The sequence below is a fragment of the Chelon labrosus genome (genome assembly GCF_963514085.1).
Source record: "Chelon labrosus genome assembly, chromosome: 8".
NCBI classification, from domain to species: domain Eukaryota; kingdom Metazoa; phylum Chordata; class Actinopteri; order Mugiliformes; family Mugilidae; genus Chelon; species Chelon labrosus.
The window spans coordinates 24405444-24426133 of record NC_140358.1 but is presented as its reverse complement, the minus strand read 5'-3'; positions in this window follow the sequence as shown (position 1 = coordinate 24426133).

Below are 20690 nucleotides of genomic sequence, written 5' to 3'. Positions count from 1 at the left end.
TATTGTAGATTTGACCATTTGACCTCCACGTATATGTACTATAATAATAATAATACTAGCTACATTGGATTTGAGTGCTTTTGGTTAAACACAGTATTTCTGTGACCTTAAGCTGAGCTCCAACAGCTGGTTTTGTCTTTGCTGAAATCCAGGTCATTTCTCTGACCTACCAGAAGTCCACTCATAAAACTCTTAACTTTTACAAAATGTTACTGGTAAGAATATTAATGTAAAGTAGAAAATTACACCCCGTTTGACCGCCACGTATATGCCCTCAACACTGGCTACACTGGCTTTGAGTGCTCCTGCTCATGTATAAATCATTTTATGGGCTTGCAGCATGGTATCTATCCGTCCTCATCATCTCTTATGTATCCCCATGTACTCTCTCTGCTGGCAGGATGCCGCTTACTTGACTCTTCAAAGAATTATGATTGATTTCACACCACGTCTCCCGTCAGTTGCGTAACTTCTCTGTTTCAGTGAAGGAAACTACTTCTCTAGGAGCTTTAACATCAGTACCCGCTGACTCAGAATCAATCTTAATGACGTTCAACCCAGGATCCACGTTTTAGATGAGTAAGCAAAACAGATTCTCTCAGTCTTTGGCTTTAGGCAGCATTAACACTGCTAACTGCTGCCTTCATCGTGCCGCTCTCAGCTGCGTGCGAGAGGTTCTACACGGCTGAATGTGTGTAGGCGGCGGAGGGGTTGACGGCGGGGGACCGTCTGTTGGCTGCGCCTCAGTTTCACGCACCTGGTTCACACTGTGACTTTACCTGGCAGTGGAAACCAAGGCTAGCTGCCAATATCCCCTTTGCATTTTGATTGCCATTGTCCACCACACACTGTGTTTCACTAGCGCGATGCAAATCCTTTCTTGGGATTTGCTGGATGGCTGTGTTTATACCAGCTATTGCAATTAGAATCAATAATCATGGCATTCACATGTCACGTAATCCAGAAGACATTAGACATCTCGTTCAGCCTCGCCATGCCAGATGATATTGACGAGCATCTTCATTAGGCTCCTCCGCTAAAACAAACTCCAGGGTCTGCGACCAGTAAACACAGGTGTGTAACTAAATCATTCATTCATATTCTGTAACCGCGTGTCCTCTGGAGGGTTGCGAGGGGTAGCTGGAGCCTATCCCAGCTGTAATCGGGCGAGAGGCGGGGTACACCCCGGACAGGTCGCCAGTCCAACACAGAGAGACAGACAATCGCCAATTAACCTAACAAGCATGTCTTTGGACGTGGGAGGAAGCCACCACGAGAAAACCATGCAGGGCGAGAACCTGCACTCGTTACGTAAAGGTCCCAGCCAGCAAAGGGATTCGAATCCAGAACCTTCTTGCTGTGAGGCATCAGTGCTAACCACCATACCACAGAAATTAAATCCCAACAAATATGGCACAAAAGAAGCACTCTCTATGCTAAACCTGGATCAGATATTCATGTTCCAGGCAGAGTCAACACCACAAACAACTGTTATGAGAAGCCTGCAGGCCACAACAAAGAAGGGAGATGCACCGCTAACTAAAAGAATAACTAAGAAATATTTATTCAAGCATTCAAGTAAATGACAAAAATAAACGTGAAGCGTGAAGGTGAGTGTCAGGGGCGGGGTCACCGACCCCAGTCGAGTTAAAATAACCTTGCTGACGACCATCCAGGTCTTAGAGCCAGTGCCACTTAGGTTCACCCAGAGGACACTGGTTATTTCTTTGCTGCAGGGCAACGTTAAGACGATCTGGCAACCCATTTTTTTCAAATTATCCCCCCAAATATCTCTGTGATCTGCTTTCTTCTTAACCTCATGCACCCAAACAAGGTCCCCTGCTGAAGCAGCAAAACAACCCCGCAGCCCGGTGATTGCAACACAGACAAAACTCCCAGCGCCACAGCAGAGAGGGCCAGTAGCTTAGTAACAGAGTCTTTTTAGAGTTTTCCGCATAGTTTTATAAAGTTTGAGGTTCTACTCACACTTTGTAAAGTCATGCTCATCTTCTCCAGTAATTCATGACACCTAACCGCGTAATTAGCACCACCAGCAAACTTCTAATGCTTTTTTCATCATGTTAGTGGATGTAAAAGCACATTTTCTTTTCTTAGTTTTCTGAAACATCTGTTCAAACTTGTACTACGATTGCAGGCTGCCATGATTACTACAACTTGTACTACGTACAAGTCTCTTGTTTAAAACAATCACACTAAACACTTGTCATTTCCATGTTGGTTCATGGCTTTCTTGCAGTGTGGGAGATTGCAGGTCATCAGTAGTGACTGTTTTTGCTTTGTTGTCCAGTCTCAGGTCCATTTACCTGCAGTTCAATTGTTGTGACTCAGCCCTGATGGTAAATTCAAACGGCTGGGGCTTTTAATAGGCGCCACATAGTATACGTACGCCTTACGCTGGATTTCCTTCTCAGCTTAACGTTCCACTGCTCTCTGTAATCTTTTTTTTTTTCTAATAAGAACGCCACCAACCTCTGTGTTTGGCACTTGAACTTGTTTTCATTCCACGTCAGTTTAACGTCTTTTCAGTTGCTTTCAATTCATTTTAGATAAATCCTGTTGAAATATGCTTTATTGGCGTGACTGTAAAAAATGATGTATGTACCAGACAGGTTATACAACCCTGCTGTTGCCAAGAAGTAATCGTATTAAAAGCGGGAAGCTCAATTATTTGGTTACTAATTCTGGTAAAATAATCAGTAGTGCTAAATAGAATTAAAAACTAGGATTTTGCTTCAAAAGAAGGATTTCTACTTTCCTTTTGAGGAAGGAACCTCAAAGTGGTAATCAGTGGGATCAGGCTGTGGCCAGGGGTGGTCTTGGTTCATGTGGTGTTGCTTAAACTGTTAAATTATTAGATTAAATAGCATCTCAATGAATTAGAAAAAGTCTTATTAAAGAAATAAGCATGTGACATGTAGCAGCCTTTTAGCGTGTCAGTTCATTAATCTATTAAAACAAGCACAGACAGCAGAACAGAACAAAGTACTTAAGAGTACATGGGAATATTTTTGTCCTGGAAGAGTGAAAAGTGTTGTACCTTTCCTCAGACATTGTTTTAAATCATCACCTCATCATGGACTGATAACAACGACCATGTCACAGATGACACAGCTAGTCTGCTGTCTGGACTCAATTAACATTCTACCCTCTGATTTCTGAATACTGACTAGTGACTGACTGTGTATACAATGGACAAACCCATAGTGACGTCACCCACTGGATTTCTAAAGAGAGAGACGAAGCATAGTATGTGCAGTCAATGGCTGAAGCGGGATCGCCATGTTGGTTGTGCTTTACTCCGCCCACACTCCAAAAATGGACTTGGGGCCGTGTTGGGGTGGACCAAGCGGCAACTTCTGGGTCTGAGCAGTGAAGGCCATGCGGAAGTGCAAAACATTGCTCTGTAACACTTGACAAATTCTTAAATTTTTTAATTTAGCAAAGTTACGATAATGCTGTTTTTTTCAAAACGTTAAACCAATTTTTGTAGTATAATTTCAGTAACCTGAATCTATATCACACTTGAAATAATGATTTTTGTTAAATAACGTGAGGTGTAGAATCAAACTGGGAGCAAAGAGAGAAGAGCAAGGGCCACGTTAGCCAGCTGCTAGCACCACGGATAGCTTAGCTTAGCTCAGCAGCCTAAGCTAACATGGATGTGGAGAGTAAGGTGGGCATGGGACAACCAAAAATCATTCGGACCGCCCAACATGACCCTCATGCCCATTTCTGGAGTATATGAGTGTGGAGTAAAGCACAACCAAAATGGCGAGTGCAGGCTCCGCCCACTTCTGGCTTCATCCAGTCTATGGTTGTAAGCAGCTCATTCTTGCACACATAGACCCATAAAAATAAGTGACTTAAATTTCAAAACGTTACGCTCTAAGTGGAAGGAACCTCTAGCAGTGATTAGCATCACAATATGAAGTTCCAACCCAAAGGTCCTATGTGGAGTTTCCGTGTTCTCCTTGTGACTGTTTCCTGTCTCAATAACACGACTGTCTATTAACTGGTTAACTGCTGATCTTGAATAAATAAATATCTTATTTTTAAGTATGTTTAAAAGTTTATTAGGGGGAATCGATTGAAAGGCCCTAACACTGACACTCTGCAGGTTTAAGCAAGTAGATCGATGGATGCATTTATTATTAACATTACACGGTGTAACATAAAAAAGGACTCTGTCTAAAGGGGCATTTACTCTTCATTTCCCTTCTTCTAACACCCAGTTGTCTCAAGATTCCTCCGACTCAAGATTCCTCCGACTCAGTCTCAATCAGTGTCCTGTACTCCGACTTATAAATTCAGTCTAGTCTCCGATTTTCTTTCCCTCAAGGTCTCTATCAAAGATTAAACAAAAAAAAAAAAAAAGAAACATTCCCAGTTCTACCATCCTCTGTGAGTGAGATGAGTGTTTCTCAGATGACGTCCTGACTTGAGTGCTGCTTCGGGTAACTGTATTCCTTTGAGGGCAAGAATATATTTTTTTTTATCCAAACCCTGTTCCCTTCATTTTCTTTATCACCCTTGTGTTATAAATCATAAGTGTCACACTGGAAACTGGTGATGCCAACGAAGATAGAGAAGAGGCAGAGTGTGTCTATGTGGATGCAGTTGTGTTTGTGAATGTGTGGGAACATATATATATTAGGGCCGGGACTCGATTAAAAAAATTAATCTAATTAATTAGAGGCTTTGTAATTAATTAATCGAAATTAATCGCATTTTAATCGCATATAAATATTTCACCTGAGAACAGTGAGAAGTAATTTTTTTCATATGGATTTTTAGTATACCATTGAATAATGACTAAATTTCCCATCCACGGGGCCAACCAAAGCGGTCTCATCAGCTTCTTTTTTGTCCTAAAAGTCGCTAGAAGTCGCTAAATGACGTCATCGGCTAATTTGCATAATTTACCTTTTGGACGTAATTGTGATGGACGCTGTATTATTAACGCGCCTCCTTTATCCGGGCTTGGTATTGGCAAAAAGACTCTAAAGAGACGCTCTGGCACAGTAACTTAAGTTTTTTTTTTTTTTAGTTTTCTTAAGTTTGGTTTAGTTTCTAGCCTACAAGTCACAGGCACAGAAGAACATGAGCATTTTTTGCCATAACTAGAATATTTTTAACATTTTTTGTACAAACGGTTTTTACTTGACAAAATTAACAATCTAAATGGATTATTATTTTATTATTTATTTTAGTGTGACAGTGAAGAAACATTTACATCCCGCTCTGTAAACCAGGGCGCGATCAGCGGCAGCTTTGCGCATGCGTCATTCGTTTGCAGTCTGGACGCGGTGGCGTGGTTCTCCCTCTCTGCTCTGACCGCTGCTGCGCGGGGCTACTACCTGTGAGTGCTTTGGGACGGGAGGGGGGCTCATGGCAGCACCCGCTGCTTGTTGAGGACACTGGTAATGAACGCTAGTTGGTGCTCCAGTATAATCGGTCCGCCGAAACTCATCCAGTGAGAAACGTTCCGCGGTGCAAAAATAAGTGTGATTAAAATGCGTTAAAAAAAATTAACGCGTTATTTTTGTGTAATTAATTAATCTTAATTAACGCGTTAAAGTCCCGGCCCTAATATATATATATATATGTATGTATGTATGTATGTGCATATCCCTGTGTATGTGTGTCAGCATGTGTGTCTGAAGGCATCTTGTATGCCTCCAGAGGCAGGGCTGCCAGCACTCCGAGGGTTGCTGGCTCAAGTCCCAGAGACCCTGAGGGAAAGACACCTATTGATGGATGAAAAACTCCCACAGTGCTTTGCTTCCTGTGTGCACAAAGCCCACTGAGTCTGCAACCTCTCTGAGCCCACACACTGGTTTGGAAACAGTGTTGTCTCTCTTCTCTCCGTGCATCTCCCATGACTTTATCTGTCTTGCAGGTTTGAAATAGTCCCACCTCACCGCCCCATTTCCCTTTCAGTTGTCCTGGAAGATCAAGCTACGTAGTGATGTAGCGGTCATGACGGTTATCTAGAGATTCCGTTACTGTCCATTACTGTGTTGATAAATACGGGAGGATTTAGACTTCTTAAAAAGGAGCTAGTTAGTAGTTGGTGGATATTACCAAGGACAAAATTAGGCTTAGATGGACTTTACTGATCCACAAGGGAAATTGCTTGGTCACAGTAGCTCAGTTACACATAAAAAACACTCATGAGAACCACAAAATAAAAAGATAGTTAAAAAAAAGATAAAATATAAGTAAAAATCTAGTAAAATTAAATTAAATAGTATAAGCAAATTTGCATATGAACAAATGTACAAGCATATATATATATATATCATATAAGAATTTTAATTTTAATAATTTTAATATAAGGATTAAAAAGGTGCAAAATGTGCATTAACATTAATAACATGGAGTTATCTGTTACAGAAAGGTGAGTTGTTGTACAGCTGCATTGAGAATAGTATGAATGACGTCCTGTGAGAGCGGATCTGAATCAGTCTGTTGGAGAATGAGCTCCACTGTCCCTCTATAGTCCTCTATAACTACAATAAATGTATTTTTGGTCATTTCTAGCACTTATCTGGACCTGAAGTCGTTGCTTTGCGTTGTTCTGTTGTCCTCGCATTATAATAATCTCATGTCATGGCACCAAAATGGCTCAAATGCTTGCTGTTCACATAAGGAAAAAGAAAACCAATGCAGCCTAGATATAATTTATAATGAAATAATAACACGTCTTATTGAGCCATGCTTAGTGGCATTAATAACAAACAGCTAATGAAACATTTGCCAGCAGAGCACGTGATGGAAGCTATAAAGTTAATTTACAAAGTAAAGTGCTAACCACGATACATGGAACAATCCCATTTTGATAAATGGCATGTGTGTCCTAGCTTGAGAGATACAGTAGGATGGATATGACTCAGAAGGCAGAATGGGTTGCCGAGGGCCAGAGTAAATGGACCACATATTCTGAGGAGTCTTTAAGCAAGACACTGAACTCCCTGTGCTTTGAATGTGTGCGCTTGTGGAAACACCATTTAGAATTACTCTTAGGGGCGAGTCTAAAAACTGGATTGCAAGAGGGTAAATACTGGTACAAAAAATTGTTATCTATTTGGAGTGCCTCCTATTATTATGAAGTAGCAGGAATCTGACTTGGCTGCGAGTGGCAAGTGTCCCTTAAGATATGTGTGGCACAACTTTAAACCCATTTTCTTTACATATCTGTGTCGTAAGTCCATTTTCTTCAAGCCCTGTGCGGCGTCAGAAACCGCTATTTTGAACACGTCATGCTTTAAATGAGCCTCATCTCGGGTTTCCGCCGGGAAGAGAAGAGAAGAGATGAGGGGAGGGGGCGAGGAAGCTGCTGTCTGTGGACGATCTGTCACTATGGGAACAGAAGGCCCACTGATGGTAGCATGATCCCTGTAGTGACGGCGTCACGCCACCGCTAACACCAGACCAGAGTGTGAATTTCAGTGATTCGCAAGGTAAAAACTGAAGAGTGTGCAGGAGCCGGTGCGCACAAGTGTGTGTGTGCGTTCCACATCAGAGTAAATATCTTTTTACAAGCAGCCCGTGTGTCTGCGGCAACAGCAGATGGGAGGCTACGGCGACGCGTGCGTTTTACAGCTCGAGTGCCACTATCCATCTTTTTAAGCTCCCTCCTCTCGTTAATCCTTCTTCTCGCTGTCTCTGACCATCAGCCATCGCCCTCCGTGTTCTTTAATTCTCGTCCTCCCCTCTGTCTTTTCTCCGCCAGGCTTTAGCTGTAGCGCTCGCAAGGACTGGTGGTCGACTCGGATGATATCGTACAAAAACTGACATGTTCCTTTAGTTGCGATTTGATTTTAATACATATTTTTGTAATTGCCAGAGGAATAATACACTGCCAAAGCTTGACGTGAGTCTGATAACGCACCATTTGGGTTCATTACGGGACGTGTTTCAACCGATACAGAGGAAAAAAACAAAGAAAATAACAACTTTAGAACCTTTTTCTGAGTTTTGAATCTTTTCCTGTTTCTAATTTGTAAGCTTCTTCCTTGATGTGTCTTGTCTTGCTTTACCTCCTGCCTGTGTTTATTTGCCATTTGTACAGGTACACTGGTATTCTTGTGTGTTTCCCTGACACTTAAGCTTAGCTACTAAAATTCTTAAAAAGGATAAAAAAAAAAAGAAGCTAATATGTAGCTAATGTGTCTAATATAGGCACAAAATCAGTACCGGACATGGTCTTGGGGTCAACAAATTGTATTTATTCTTTCATTTTCTGTTACCACTTTCCTGTCGTTGGGTACACCCTGGACAGGTCTCCAGTCTATCACAGGGCTAACACAGAGAGACAGACAACCATTCACACTCAGCTACAGCCAGTTTAGAATCACCAATGAACCTAACAAGCATGTCTTTGGGCGGTGGGGGGACACAGACACAGGGAGAACATGCAAACTCCACACAGAAAGGCCCCATTGTATTGTACATTGTTATAAAAAAAAATATGGTAGCTTAGCATTGCATTGTAGCTGTTGTAAGATTCCCAGCCACTATATGGCAGTGGCTGGGAAGAAGCTCTTGCAGGCAGAGGTCTCTGTCGGCTGCTGAGGCTCTCCGGCCTGTGGTGCCTCAGGTTGTAGTAGCCTGAGTCCATTCACTAGAACAGATTGTGCGCATGGTGGTATTTGGCTCTGAGGATGCTCTGTGCTTTCCGTCGGCAGTGTTGGCTGTATATGGAATCCATGGGGGCTACCACAGCCAGTGACCTTCTCAGCGCATTGATGGCCTGTTGTAGTCTCTCAGCCAGGGTGGGTGAGAGGAAGTTGGGTACACATATCAATCAATCAACCAGCCAAAATTAATACCTTTCACATGAATTTCACACGAACTGATTTGATGAAACGCTACTATAACAGAAGACTCAAGGAGAGGGGTCACATGCACCTTCCTCACTGACTATGAAGCTAATGGTATCCCAGCCCTCCAACATCAATCCATTGGGCTACCAGAGCCAGTGACCTTCTCTGCAGCTTTGATGACCCATTGTAGCAACTTCTTCTCAGCCAGGGCGGGTGAGAGGAAGCCAAGCCCTCCAACATCCACAGAAGGAATCTACTGTCACAGCTGGAGATGAAGAGGTTGCGACAGAATGGGTGGGGGCATAACTAACCAGTGTTAATTTAGCCCAGACCTTGACATGAGCCTTTGTTCTGTAGGGGCTATGTCCACCAATACAGGACCAGAAGATTCCTGAACAGCTCATTAATTACCATAATACTCTGTATTTATCCTGACGGTAACCAAATAGATATGTCGTTGCGGAGAGTGGAAACCAAGAAGGTTCGAAATGTAAACCGAGATAAAGTATTCAGAGCATTCATGTGACGGGCTGCTGTGAGTATCCATGTGTCAGTTTATCTCAGAGCGGGACCCGAAATCCCATCACAGCCGTGAAAAGCACCGGTCCAGCAGGTCTGCATGGGTGGGGTGGGGGGTGGGGTGGGATAGAGCTGATGTTAAGGCTACACTTTCCTTCAATCGCTGCTCCCATTCAAATGTTATCATGTGATGTTTGTAAAGGGAGCCATCAAAGCAGCCCGAGGTGCTTAACTTTAGCTGCATCGAAAGCAAAGCAAACAACTTAGCAGCCTTTCCTTAAGTGGGGGCAAGCCACCTCTAGCTTATACTTTGAAAAAGTTCCAGGTTGAATTTTAAGTAGATGGGCTTTCCATCTAGAGTTGAATGGAACAAATTGACAGTCCTGGTTAAAAAAAAAAATGTGCAAGATGCCAATGTGAGATTTATTTTTTTTTTTTTATGTAAGCAGATAGCTTTTCTGACTGAAGAAAGACTTCAAGGTTTGCAGTTTTTTTTGCTATGGTCCCAGCTGGATACTTAATATCCGGAGCTGTTTGCTACTTCAATGTAATCTGGTGAAGCAGATTCAGATGCTAAAGCACATTTTAAATTTGCCGTTACATACATTTCACTGAAGCTCCGCATTACCTTAGAGTGCTTTGTGCAAATCTCCGGCTACCGTGTATATTTTTGCAACTGACAAAAACTCGAGAGTGGCAATTGTACGATGGAAATGAGTACTTCAAAGGAGTGCTTCCTGAAGTGAGGTCCCGGGGAGCCAGCGGGGGTTATTTTGCAGATTATGCATCGCACGGACTATTAAAAAAAAAAATAACACAAAAAACGTTGTACTGCTCAGCAAATGAAAGCTGCTGCAGTTTTTTGCTTTTGAGAGAGTGGAGAAAAAGTGATACAGCTTCGCTCGCGGAGAACAGTCACTGGAAGGAGGATTATACGGATGAGCGATCACAGTGATGATCCAAGAGCAGCTCCATCACAAGCTTCTGTTGTGTTTGGCAAGTGTCACCGCGTCACACTGAGAGGGCTGTATTGTACTTTGTTGTTCTGCGACTATAACTGGGAATACTCTGCTGAGCAAGGTTAAGAGAATACAGATTAAACATCGCTTTGCCGTCCACGAAACTATTAAATCTAAAGCCTCGTGTGGACAAAACCTGCTGGCTTCCTATTAAACAGCGAGAACTGTTTACCTGTGTGTCTCTGGTCACTTTAGTCAGTCCCATAGATACTATACATATACATATACAGTACTTAATAGCTGCAGCTCATTGCAGCAATGCATCAGTTGCACAAAATCGCCTATGTTGAATCTACCATTCATTTTCCAGGCGTTTATTACAAATGCAAGATATGGCTCCGTGTCACAGAATACTTAAATAAATAATAAGTAATACCCAGAATGTGCAATTAAAGAATATGATTCCAGGTGCAAATACCCAGCAGAGGACTATATTTGTATTATTATTATCAATGGATTTGTCTGCTATGTGCCGTACTATAAAAGATTTGTCTGCAAATGATCATATTTCTGTTCTTTTATCTTTTTCTCATCACGTACACGTCAACTTTGCCTCATTAAATTTAAATAAAAGAAGCCTTATTTCCACTGATTTTTCCCAGGTGCATGATATGAATCAAAATGTCACAATTAAATAATAAGTAATACCTAGAATGTGCATGGCCTGAAAATGATGCACATTCTTGCGGGCGCAAACACCCAGCAGAAATTTATATCAGTAGTGGATTTGTCTGCTATGTCCAGTCCTGTAATAGATTTCACTGTCAGACATTTTTCACATTGCTTACAGATGAACCATACCTGATTAAATTTAAATAGAAGAGGTCCTTTTTCTAATTCTTCACTGTAAATTGTAATTAATCAAATATGTAGTGGTCCTAACTTCTCAACTAGTTAAATTTGCAGAGATTTGGGATCGAACAACTGGAACAACTCATTGTTTTTGAGTTCAATCCTCTTAGAAAAAGTACGTTTTGGGATAAAGAGCTTTTTTTTTTCAGCATGTGGACATGGGAAGATCAGTCCTTTTTACTTTGTTTCATTAAAGCTTTGAGGGAAAACTGAGTGACTAGCTTTTCAATTAGTTCATTTTATGTCATGTTAAAGGGCAGAGAAAAGCTTCTATCTGGAAACACACCACTTGGATTCATTACAGGACATGTTTCAACTGAAACAGAGAAAAAACGTTGAGAAAAAATAACAACTTTAGAACCTTTTTCTACGTTTTGAATATTTTACGTGACCCGGCTTGGCTTTTCTCGCTTCTCTGTTTTTATTTTGTCGACTTCTTCCATGATGCCTCTTCTCCTGCTTTACCTCCTGCCTGTATTTTCTCTCTGATTATATGATTGGGTTCTCCTCGTGTGCTCCTCCCCTCCTTATACTTAGGACCCATCAGCCCATATATAGCGTAAAGCTGGTCCTCAAAAGTTTCCCAGCGGAACATTGTATTGTCACAAGATGGTCAATATTATTTACTTCAACTTTCAGTGGTCATAATGTTGTGGCTGATCAATTCACACAATACAGTCAACATATTTACAACTTTAAAACATAAAATAAACCACTGATCTACTGTGTACAAATGCATTGTGTTCCATTAAATGTTATATTAAATCCACTGTGGCGCGCTTTGGATAAGAAACTTGAATAATTCAGCATGAATGCTAAAAGGTCACAAACCATAATGTTAGTGAATCCATGGGACTGTCCAAGATGCAGATTTAAGTCAAGTAAAAGTTAATAGGTTTATTCTGAACGGCTGGCAGTCTCTGCGGCTGCCAAATATCCAGACTGTGGATCCTAAGCTTCTTCTGCTGTTGTATTTCTTGTAAGCACAGACTGTCAAAGAGTGTCAGCTTACTTGCAGGGAAAATGCAACACTGTGCTGGTCACTTATCTGGGATTTCATGAAGCTGCTGACACAGTATTTCTCTTTACGCCTGGATGCTGAGGTGCACCACACGTACTTTTGGGCTTCAAACTAAACCACAGACTTTTTGACCAAAGAAATACAGCTGGAGGTGTGCAAGGCCTAATCGCTCTGTCCCTTTCTTTGACATGTTTCTTTAAAGCTTTGGCACCTGCTATCACTTTACTTTTTTTATTTTTATTACCGCTGTAGATCATAAATTGGCCCCTGCTGTAAATGCTGGGCTCTCAACACATGATAAAAAACACAATAACACAACCTGCCATGTGTGGGAGCCTGTGTTTTCCGTGTGCGAGCGACAGTGTTTCCCTCTGCGTCTTTATATAACACCGGCATTGACATTAAAATTCCTGTTGCTGGAATTGCCTTTGTAATGCTGTCAGCCGTGTACATATTGCAAACGGGGTGATGAAGCATGCTTGTCATGCTTCCCTGACTTTTATGGCTTGTTAATGAGACAAAAATGCCATCAAATGTCAAGAATGACCAAAGAATGGCAGTTTGTTTTAGGATGAACGTCTCATTCGTTTATGCAAGACTTGGCCGGGTCGCGGGGCGATCGCCCGGCTGCGGCGTGTTTTGTTTTACTAATGATAAAAATGTTAAAACCGGGTAACAATAAAGGCGTGTGAGTTATGAATATGATGTCAAAACAATGCTTTATCTGAGGAAAAAACCCAAAACCATATTGACTGAAACTGCTTCTTTGTTGTGTTGGAACGAGTAAGATAACGCAATGTAAATTGCAAGGCAGAGCACAATAATTATTTAATAGTTACTCTGTAAACAACAGAAATGTCTGACTTCAGGGTGATTAGCTTTTTAAAATTGGCACCAAGTACAAAATGGTGCTGAAAAGCAAATCGCAACACTGTGTGTTATTTCTCTTTGCTTTAATCTGTGAGCCATAAGACTTGTCAACACACTTACTCTACTCCCTGCCATAGCAAGATAACTAACTGCACCACTAATTCATAGACTGCAAAAAGATGGACAACGGAACTGCTTCTCAAAAGTGAAGCCAAAGCAAGTAGAGCTTCCCCTGGTGGCTGGCTGCAGTATAGGTCATAAGCTCCCCCCCCTTCCATGTTAGTGGATGGTTGGTTGGAGGATGGTTTATGACATTTTAGGTAGTTAATATAATACTGATGCATAGTCAACGCTGTCTTTTCCTGATAAGTTTAATTTTAGTTATTTGTTTGATTGCCCATATCCCTAGGAAAACAGCATCAGTTTGGCCAATGGAAGGAAGTGGCAACGCATTGTCCATATTTATATAAAGTCTATGCGCTAAAAGTCACAAAAAGACTGAAACTTTCTAGACATTACCGTGAGGAGCTGTGCTGGCAAAAGCAAATTTGGCATTTGGAATTGGGCATCCACCAACTGGTGACTGTCCAATTCCAAATGCCAAATTCACTGCACGAATATAACCGTCTCAGACTTGCCATGAAAAGTTATACAGATAAGATGGGTAATTGAGGACTTGACTTTACACCTCACCATCTTTACACCACCACCTATCCTAGTTTGATAACCACCTGACTTTGTGTCTGACTTCACTATCAAACAAAGCAATAAAATGGCAAAAAAATGCCCTTTTTACAGCGTTCAATTAGAATAGTCTTTATGTTAAGAGATTTCCAATGCAAATCTTCTCAATTAGTTTCATCTAATCTAGATTACATTAGTCGTTGTTTATTGTTTTTTGTTTTGGGGTTAAATGAGTCAAAGTCACATGCAAGCATGTACAACAAATATAATCAATGTTGGACCCTACTTAGATCCAGCTAACCTATTTGTCTGAAAGTAGTAGAATAAATGTGAAAACAGTTCAACTTTGAATTGCAAGAAAATCTGTTTTGTGAAAAAAAGACAAAAAGAAAGAAAGAAGAAAGGATGCCTTGGCCAGACGCATGGACCTCAGTCCTCGGCTCTACACATGCACATGGGGACTCATACACAGTGAAAATTCCCACAGAGAAAATAGCCACACCTAAGGCTAGCTGTCCACACTCATCCCAAAAGAAAACCGCTTTGATGCAACGCCTGAATTCCTGCTTTTATCTGCTTCCACTGGGTCTACAGTATGATAATGTGTGTGTGCATGAGAGAGAGAGACTATGATTAAATGGACTTGAGCAAAAAAAGAAAATACAGAACATGATTAAAAGGGATTGATGTGATGAATACATTTTTGACGATACCTACCTTTTAAAATCTGAAAAAGTAGCTTACTTACGATGCATGAGAGGGGGTAGCCTTATCACTAACGTTGTCAGCTTAAGGAGAGCGGACTCTCCAAGGACAGATCCATAAACACAGATGTGTTATCAATTTTATGTCTGGAGCACATCCCATAAGGTATTGGGCGAGAGGCGGGATGCACCCTGGACAGGTTGACAGTCTATCGCACAGAGAGACAGTCAACCTTTCACACTCACACTGTCCATCTATGGATAGTGGGAGAAAGCCGGAGTACCAGGGGAGAACCAATGCAGACACGGGGAGAACATACAACATCCTGTCGGCTGATGGATTTGAACCCAGAACCTTCTTGCTGTCAGAGATCAGTGCTAACCACCACACCACAGTCAGAATTCTGCTTTGTCACCCTTTGACCCAAGATGCCCAAACTTGGGGTATTTCCTTGTAAGCGCACCCACCCCACCTGACAGCCTGCACGTTATGGGTCAAACTGTTCATTACAAAGAGCTATCAAAATCAGGGTAATGGTCTGTGCACATTTCTAAAACAATGTTTGCAAAGACAAAAATAGAATACTTGAAAAACAAAGTGTCACCGTTCCAGATTGGAAATCTGTTCAGCGCCGCTGGACGTTTTGCTTGGCTGCACAGCAAGTGGAATCCAGTTTTCCTTGAAGACATCTGATTGTCTCAGCTTTGTGCTTGAGTGTGTTAGAGAAAGACAGAGAGAGAGAGAGAGGATCTGCAGTCCGTCCTTAAATGAATCTGCAAATAACTCAAAGAGACAACAGTGTTTGGACTAGAAATGCTGCATGGACTTGGCGGACCCAGGAAGGTGCCAAGGCATTTGCGTAAGAGGGCACAGTTAAGCTCTCTTGTGTGACATTGTGGTCTGTTTGTGCTTCTAAGCCAATGTAATGCTGGAGGTATTGACTAAGACAAAAAAAAAAAAGTTTGCCCCAATTACTGCCAATATTTGTTTTATAGACTGACCCAGATTCAGACAAACTTCACCACTTTACCACTGAAGCATCCACTGTAGCCTACCATGATACACATAAAGCTCAGTTTATCTCCCTGCCTCATAATATTAAGGAAGTAGTGGAATTGATGATGATGAATGTGATTTCATTTGACAAAGTTTGCAGACGGAATGAAGGCCGCTGTGGCTCATCAGTTAAGGGATTTGGCACAAGGCATTGCATTTGTGAAGAGACCTCATTAGCTCGCTATGTCCCTTAATGGGCATAGCATTAAACAGTTGTTAATGCTTGATGGTCCTATATTTCTACAAAACTCAAGGCAGTTTTACAATCACAGTGACACATCTACACTGCCACAGCTCCACCTCCACTGCAGGTTGTGTTTCAGTTTAATAGGCACACTTTAGCAGTCTGTTAATAGGAGTTAGGGAATTATTGTATATGCAACTTCGGTCACTTCAGAAAGTACGCATGTTCCACTGTAGACTTCATTTTCAAATGATGAGATTGCTATTTTCCCATTAGGGCTGCACATACACCGATCAGCCACAACATTATGACCACCCACTATAGAGGTAAATAACACTGACCATCTTCTGTCAATTCAATGTTCTGCTGGGAAACTTTTGGACCTGGCATTCGTGTGGATGTTACTTAGACATGTAGCACCCACCTAGACCAGACCAGGCACCCCCACCCCATAGCAATGACACTCCTTGATGGCCGCAGCCATCCCCAGTAGGATGCAGCCTGACACAGGCACACACACAAAAACACTTTAGGAACATCTCAAAAAAACATGAAGAACAGCACAAGGTGTTGACCTGGCCTCCAAATTCACTAGAGCCCAAACTGATCAAGTATCTGTGGGATGCGCTGGACCCACTAAGAACATTCTGTTGCCAGACACCGCAGGACACCCTCAGAAGGCCCATGTCCAGTGACATGTCACACATCAACAGGGGTTCAACTGGGGGTTCATGTGGCATGTACCAGGGATCGAACCTCTCAACGCCTAGTTCATGGACAACCCCTTCGTTCCTGAACAAAAATTTCCACCTTCACCCAGAACATTTTGTCAGCACTCCAGCTGCTATCTATCAGCTTTAGCATTCTACAAGGATTGTCCAATACAGTGTTTTATACTATATACTACTAAAACAGTCAGAGACTATTCTTACGTGGGAGACTTGATAGGGTTGAATGTCACCAAATTCATCAGTCAGGGATAAGAGTAATAAGATCATTTCAGTCTTTAACCACTTCCCTTTAAAATGTCTGTTGTATAAATATATAGATTTTGAGGTAAGCCCATGTTTTGTGTTGTATTAATATGATTACAAGTAACATCATATGATTTATCCATCCATCCATTTATGTCAGCTTATCTGAGGTTCTTCCTGTGGGATCCCTGGGCGTTCCCATACCAGACAAGTTATATAATCCATCCAGCTATCTCCTCCCATATGATTTTTATTAGATTAAACTGTAGTTTTTCAGGCAAAATGCAATGTGTGTGTTTTTTTTTTCCCTTGCTGATTTCAACATTATGCTAAAACAGCAAGCTAAGCAATGGCTGACAAGGGGGTGGGATGGCTGTAGCACATCTTTAGAGATGTTTACAACCATGCCCTTGATATAAATCATTTTACAGAATGATGAAATACTTTCATGTTGTCTCCATGGAGCCATTTGGCGACTCAGAGTAAAACGAGATGTGGGTAAAATGTGCCCTATGCGATCTCTGGGCGTATCACGTCTGCACTCATTTGTCACAACTGAGACTGAATGAGAACAAAGAACACATACACACACTCACATATAGACACGGATATTGCTGTTTGTTAGACGTATATGTTCTTTAAACAGGCGCTGTACACTGAAGGCCGCGCACCACTTAGCTAATACCAAGCTTAGCAGCTGGTCAGGTGAAGAAACTAGAACGTCAAGTAGCCAGAGATATGAGACCAAATGAATAATGTTCTCATACTGTGTGTATACAAGGTAGCATCAAAACCTTGGTGCCATCAGTCCAAGTGTTTATGACATATTCAGTGTTACTCTTTGAAAGCTGGCAATCTCATCTGTTGTTGGTGAAACGGCATGAGAACAGTCTTTGCTATGTCGTGTTCTGATGATCCAGATCAGAGGGAAGACGGTCGCTCACTCGAGTTAGCAGTTTGCCACTGATTTGTTTTCTCTGTGTCGTAGCTGCTGGCTATGCAGCTTGTTTGCTTCCGATTAGTGGTGCATTCATGGTTTTAGATGGAATCAGCAGGCCACTGTGTCCCTGCTGTAGAGAGTCCATGTGGTCTGCATGTGGTCTCTCTGCTTGATACCACATGCAGTGATTGAGCCGAGCTATTTAAATTTCAGAGCGGCCAAGGGAGTTTTGGGTGCTTAGATAGGGAACAGCAGGTGAGCTGGGGTTTTTTCTCAGCGGGTCATGGGCTCATCAGATATCAGGTTACACTCACAGTAAATGACCAGATGAGACTTAACTGTCAACATAACGGCTTGTGTTCCACAGTAAATGCTTTGTTGGAAGCATGTTCGACCATAAACTGTTAAAAACAAAGATGGACGATGGAATAGCTCCTCAAAAGTGAAGCCAAAGCCAGTAGAGCTCCCCCTGGTGGCTGGTTGCAGTATAGAACATAAGCTCCACCCCCTCCATGTTAGTGGATGGGATTTAGGCCAGACTAAAACATTAAAATACACGTCAAATTAAATTAATTTCTGTCATTTTAGGTAGTTGGAATAATACTGATGCATACTCAAGTGTTTATTTAAGTTATAGAAACAGGATGTGACATCATAATGACTACCAGTTGCCATGCAGACCGCTCTGTGAAGTGGTCCCATAGGTCCATGAGAGTTGGAATAATTAAATAAATAAGTATTTCTTTGTAACTGGTGGAGGTAGAGCAGAGCTGAGTATTAATTAAGCAAAAATGCAAGTGAGTCTGGCGAAATGTGGTAGGGTCATCGTTGACGTGGCTCCGCATGGCTCCACTCTTGGATCGTAATGCTCAGACTCTGGCTCTAAAATAACAAGATGGCGCCGCCCGTATCCCCGGGAAAATAGTGTCAGTTTGACCAATGCATGTCAGTGGGGACGCATTGTCCATATTTATATACAGTCTATGGTTTGGACATAGAAATGTAGAAACAACATTGTTTAAGGCATTTTTTAAGCTTAGCAATGGTGATGTAGTTATGTTTTGGTTAGGGAAAATCAGGCAAGGAGAGACCAGGAAAATAATGTGAGGAAAAAATGGAGAAAGACACACTGGAAAGAAATAGTTTTGCAATAGAGGAAACAAAGGAGGAAACAACGAGAGACTGAGAGAGAAGCTGGGAAAATGGGACTCTAAGACTGAACACACTGGAAGCGTGGAGGAAGAAGAATATAGCAAGGTGGAGCAGAAGAGGGAACGCTGACAAATCCTGATGAATACGAGAGCCAACATGACTCTAATACTTACTTTATCACCCGTCCAGACTCCTGACAAATCACTTAATATGCAAATAGCGCCGCATTTATTCCAATGACAAATCACGAGTCACATAAACAGACGCTTGAAATACAATGTGCACACACATTTTAATGCAGGCCCATGCCCTGACGGAAACAGGCACACACACACACACACACACAGGTGTCCTATTCATCTGTTGTACTTCAAATCCAGCGGCGCACAATAGCTGCTTTATTTGTGTCAGTTATTAATAGTGGATACCGCAGGATAGAGGCCACACCTCCACCTGCACTGAGGGTTGTGTGCCAGTTTAATAGGCACACTTTAGCTGTCTGTTAATATGTGAATTATTATATGCATCTTCAGACTCTTCAGAAAGTACGCATGCTTCATTGCAGGCTTAGATTTCATTTTAAAATGATGAAATTGCTATTAGGGCGGCACATACACTGATCAGCCACTACATTAAAACCACTGAAAGGAGAAGTGAATAACATTGAGCATCTTGTGACAGTACAATGTTCTGCTGGGAAACTTTTGGATCTGGCATTCATTCATGTGGATGTTACTTAGACATGTAGCACCCACCTAGACCAGATCAGGGACCCCCACCCCATAGCAATGACACTCCTTGATGGCAGCAGCCATTCCCAGCAGGATGCAGCCTGACACAGGCACATACACAAAAACGCTTTAGGAACAACTCAAAAAACATTGATGAAGAGACATGTTTTTATTAGCTCATTGTCAAAGTAACACCATTATGCAGCAGCTAGGCTACAGGTTTAGTTCAGAACAGCAATGCATTTATCTATTTTATGTTGGAAAGCTCTGATACAGCAGCCCTGTCCCAAATCTCCTGATGACGGGGGGGGATTAGTTTTTTTTGTGGCATTCATGAATAATAAACCTATACAGACTGCATGCAAATGATTTGCACACAAAGAAGATGAAGAAGAAAGAATATCCAGGTAGTACTCCAAAGAGAAGTTAGGACTTTATTTATCTGTCTAGCACACATGTACGGTGTCGTCGTTTTTTTAAATGTGCCTGAGAACAGATCCTCCACTTCTCTTTCTCTCGGCACTCACTACTCCACAGACTACTCCACACGCTAACACTAACACACAAATTGATTCTGAATATTCTTTTACCTTTCACCTTCTTCTCCTCCCTCAATATCACCGGTGTCGCCGAAACACTTTTTCCACCGAAACAACTAACTTGTCACGTCCGAAGCAGAACAGTTTCTTCATTCCATTTCTCAAATTAAAGAGAAAATGCTGAAAGTTAAGGTTCGGCCCCGGCTCACTGACTACACAAAACCAATTAGACAGCGCAGGGAGGCACAAGACACGATGCTACGGATCTCTGTGGACAAAAACAAAGGGTGCACTATCAGCTTTTTTTTTTGTTACTGTTTTATTTAATACTTAACAATTGCCATGCTGCCGTGACAAATATGAGAACTATTGGCCCTTGAGGGTAAAGGAAATCTGCTTTCTCCCTGCAAGCAAAGCGTAATGCAACCACTTTTGTACCGGATTACTTTTGTCTGAGATCTAGAATCGCTCACAGAATAATAAGTTGCTCTCCAGTGTCTGGATTTGTGCTAAACTTGGATGTATAACAAAGCTTTTCATAATTTCAACCTGAAGCATGCATTCAGTACTTCACAGTTAAAGAATTTCTTAATTA